General features: G+C 46.6%; 1 long non-coding RNA gene across 1 annotated transcript in view; it reads left to right on the forward strand.

Annotated features, from left to right (window-relative positions):
- The window catches only part of LOC102475527 (uncharacterized), a 26728-nt gene extending 24029 nt beyond the window's left edge, over positions 1-2699 (forward strand). Inside the window, exon 4 of the long non-coding RNA XR_001369737.2 lies at positions 2611-2699. This is a non-coding gene — a long non-coding RNA (uncharacterized LOC102475527). The remainder of the gene's footprint in view (positions 1-2610) is intronic.
- Positions 2700-4722: the final 2023 nt, after the last annotated feature.

The following is a 4722-nucleotide window of genomic DNA, read 5'->3' on the forward strand; positions in this document are numbered from 1 at the left end:
TCACGCCACACGCCCTGCTCCTCCATTCTCCTCTCAGGATCTTGGGCACGCACGCACACGCGCCCGGCGTGAGTTTTAAGCCACCGGGTATGGGACGCGAACCGCGGTTGACTACGTGGGAGTCCAGCAACATAGCCATTATGCTAACTGCTGGTTCCCTGACACAATTGCTTTTCACTTCCATGTCTAATACCCAATAATCAGGAAATTGTCTATTCTTACTACTGGATGCTCTCCCTGATAGCATCCCACTGTTGCCTCTCATTGACTTCTATGGACCTGGGCCCTCCAAATGGGACATCAGAACCTGGATCCCTGTTGACCCTAATAACCACCATAGCCAGCCCTGCCACCTACTGGCAGACCTCATTCCCCACAAAGAAAAAGAAACAAGAGGCCCTTCAGTAACTTCAGCTCCTGGTTGGTAAACATGGCGGTCAACAAGGCCTATTCTGGACCTTGTCACAGTTGCGAAAAGCCTGGCAGCCCTAGTTACCAAGGTACCTTCAACAGTCAGGACTGGCTCTTTCACATTCACTGCAACTTTGGAGGTGCCTGTTGGGTTAGCCAGACTGAGTCCTAAAATTCGCTGAGTGCCTTTAGTCTTTCCTCATAGCGGAGGCCTCATCTACTGGATTCACACAGAACCCAGGAGCCACGCAAGAAAATCCTCCGCTTGATGGCAGTGTTGCCTCAGAAATTCCAACGTTTCTGGCCTCTGCATCTCCCTCCACCTTTCGTGGATGAAAAAAAATGATCAAAGAAAGTCCAAAAGCCATGTACACCCTCGAAGTGAGATTTCCTACTGAGTTTCTGGGGGATATCTGTTCCTTATTTTGTGACACTCAGGGGTGGAATGTAAACATGTTTATCCATTAAATAGAATGGATGTTCCCACCTGTGTCATGTCTTTATATACAGTTTACAGTCCAGTTATCATATTAATTGGTCCTCAGCACACTTGGAGGTATTAGGTGGTTTAGGCAGCCTAGGGCAGAATTGTTGCTTTTGTGGGGCCCTTGATTCACAGCTTCAGGTGGGATGCTTACCTAGAGTTTCTCCTTGTACATTGGGGTCAGTGTGCCTCTTCTGCCCTTGCCCATCCTAAACCTACTCAATGCCAGTGACCCTCAACCAGCAGCCTCATTCAGCTGACATTCTCAGAACCAGGCATGAAGGTGGCCATTGTGTGTGTGGCAGCAATAGACAGGGGCCATGTCAGGTGAACATACGGGGAGGAGGATGCCCTTGCTCACACCTCCATGGTCCTAGGCTAGTCATTCCTCATGCAGGTCCCACAAGCTGCACATAACTCATTAGTTACCAAACAAACGATAGTCAGGTGTCCTCTAATAGTACCAGAGAAGCAAAGTAACTTTTGGTACCTCTAAAAGGCAAGGAGACCACAGCTGCAGAAACCTGCTTATGGCTCGTTGTGCTCCACGAGGAAAACAGAGCACCCACGTGGGTCAGTGGAACCTACTCTGTGTTCCACAGGAACAACAAAGTAATTCTGAAGCAAATAAAAAACAAAGAATTTAGAGGAACCAGATTCGGGGATCTGAAGTTTCCTGAAAGATGGCAGACCACCTCGTAAAACAGATCAAGATGGGTTCTAAACCCAACAGGAAATTCCAGGTTGTCAGGGATGCTCTGAGTGTCATATGGTTCGTGAAGAAATGTCAACCTTGGGACCAGCAGGTGGCGTGGTGGCTAAGGTGCTGGACACCCCCACATGGCTGACCACAGTTCAAGTCCTGAACCTGGCAGCTTGCTTTCTCACTTTTCCTCTTTCTCTCTCTCTGGGTCTCTGGTCAAAATGAATGAATAAATAAATTAAATTAAAATTTAAAAAAAAAAGAAAAGAAATGTCAACCTTGAGCGAGTCCCTTAGTGCAATCCTTAAGCAATCTGTGGAGAGAACTATATTATAAATAGCCTATCAGGCTTTAAGTACCTCCCTAATGGCTTGAGAAACACAGAAGACACATGTTTATATGAGCCCAAGTTCCTGAATACATGTAGAAATGAAGGGAAAGGGATTGAGGTATACACTGGCCTCACTGGAGTTTGTATTTGTACCCTAAACACCACCCAGTCTCACTCTGAAAAGTGCACATGTTCTGTGGTTACTAAAAGTAATAATAAGGAAAAGAATATGACAGAGTGACAGTAAGGGAAATGAAAATAGTTTATATGAGCCTGGGCTTGGGATGGATGCACTTGGCTGATACATATTTCTAGAAGCCTAGAATGTGTGTACGAAAACTCACTGTCAAGGAGGCTAGTTTTGCAGTCAAGAGAAGGACAAGGAAAAAGAAAGTTATAGGTTCTGTGGCAAGAATTCACTGTGATTCCTTTAAAGTAACCCAGGCAGCTCCTTGTCTATACCTTACTCCTTCCATGGCTAACTTGATTCACATTGCAGTACAGGAAGGCTGGGGTCACATCCTAACCATCTGCAGGTCAGCTTGTTTCTGCAGGTGTGGGTATGAGCAGTGTCTCAGGCTCAGGCCTTCCATAGGCCTTTGACATTGCAAGGGCCCTTGCATTCTAGAGACTCCCTGGCTGTGTTTCTTGCTCATACACATGTATGTGTTTTCTTCTCAGAGCCTTCTGGACGAAGTAGCTGAGCTGTGGACCCTGGGTCCTGTGCAAGGAGAACAGTGTCTTTTTTGAGCAATCTGGTGTTCTTCCTGACTGGCGTAAGTGTGGGACCCTATGTTCCCAGACAGGAGGGAAACTTAAGAGGAGTCAGACCCTCAGGTGCTGCTATTAAGGGGAGCGGTTTCTCCTTACTCTTTACTCCCTCCCTAGTGCCTCTGGGCCTCTGCACCTTGAGTCTGGCTGGCTGAGAAATCCATGTCAATTCTTTGTGAGAATGCCAACTCTGAAGGTTTCCTGGTGGGCAATTCGTAGGTTTGATCCAACTCTGCGCCATATATGCAGCTTTTCCTATGGATTCTCAAGTTATAATGCTAAAGATACAGCTGTGGGTGGATATATTTAGGTGTGTTCTCAGCCGGCTTCATACAGATCCATTTCTCCTTGTCACAACAAATCCACAGAGCCCCTTACAGGTTGAAGGACCAAGTGTGATAGAATGGTTTTCACTCCAGTGTAGACTAGTCAGCATGATTTGTCTGTAAGGAATGGTCAAGGGCAAGAATGTGGGGATAGGAGTGTTGAAAGAGCTAGAGTGGCATTTCAGATACAAGATCGGCATAACATGGGCATTCTTTCTAACTCTATGACCTCACTTCCTTCTTGCAAATAACTGGAGAACAGAGGAAATGCAGCAGTTGCAGTCTGCAGCAGGATGAAGGAAGGGGCCCAAATGAGACAAGACCTTAAGCAGGTCTGAAGGAAGCATGGGTCCAGATGTTATCTGGGTGTATATGCTCAAGTCAAGAAGCGGAACTAGGCAGATAACCAAAATGGCTGGTGGGTCTAGCGCAAGATCACAGGCTCCAGTACCTTTTAGCAGCTGTATATGGTCAAGAATAGCAGAACCTCACGAAGGCTGGCTAAGACCTTTCAGAAATGAGGTCCAACAGGGCTAAATATCCCATTCTACATAGCCTTTCCTCAAAGAGATCAAGAAATTGAGTGGCCATATTGCAGCCAAAGTGGCCAAACCTTGGCATGTTTTTTTCAGTGATGGGTGGAGGATGTGGACCTCTGTGGAGAACAAGAGTGCATCCATGGTGCAACATTGCCATCAAGCGGAAGTTGTTTCCCAATCCCACAAAACCTACCCTGTGGTTTCTTGCAAAGGAATGGCTTGAGAGAGAATCTATATCCAGGGGACACCAGAGGGAGATCTCTAGAGGAACCAGAGCTATGGGAGGCAGGAAACATTACCAGAGTCCTTGTCAGGCTACTTATACCCCATAGTGTGGAAGCTGACCCGGAAGGACACCCATGGTGCTTGGTAAAACAAGAAACCCATTGTTTGCAGTGGGCCATATTGGGACGGAATAGTAAAAGCCTCTGTGAAGATGTAGAGCTCCAGCTCCCGGGGCATTTTCCCCATTGCTTCTTTGCACGTAGTTGGCAGCAATCACGGTCCCTCTCCTCTCCATTTGTCTGTGATTTCTAGCAGTCTGGCAGAGACCTGTCTTTAATTCTCTAACCACATGCATGGAGCAGGCAATCTTTCAGCTTCCATTGCAGACTTTGTGACCATTTCATGAATTCCAAAAATGTAAGGGTGACATGCAGGAACGGCCTTTGCTTTCTATTTCATTCTGCCCCTTCTAGCCTCAAACTCATGCTCACCCAGGGACCTCAGAATCAAGAAGGAGATAGCAGACTTTCCCTAGTATTCAAGGCTCGTGGATTTAAGACCCTCTTCCCTCCCTTCATCAATTCTTTCTGTGTGCCAAGTCTAGCATACTTTCTCTCTGTATCTCCCATCGCCACAAGCCTTCAGAAAGTCTCCCCAGGCCCAGTTGAAAATACATCTTCCTAGACATGACCATAGGGCTAAACCTTATTATCTCTCAGTAGAGTATTTCTTAAGAACCTCTTATTTGGGGCTTGCCCTTTGCCAGCTCTTCTTACCAGGACTCTGCTTTGTGGTCAGAACTTACCCAGGAGTCTAGTAGGAAGAGTCAAGACCTAGCCATCTACTCCTTTTGTTTCACACTCTTGGATAAGTTCTGAAAAAATCACCCCCCTTATCCACTTCACTCATACTACTCATGAGGTATCCATGGT

This window comes from Tupaia chinensis, unplaced genomic scaffold, assembly GCF_000334495.1.
Source record: "Tupaia chinensis unplaced genomic scaffold, TupChi_1.0 Scaffold145774_1, whole genome shotgun sequence".
Classification (NCBI taxonomy): domain Eukaryota; kingdom Metazoa; phylum Chordata; class Mammalia; order Scandentia; family Tupaiidae; genus Tupaia; species Tupaia belangeri.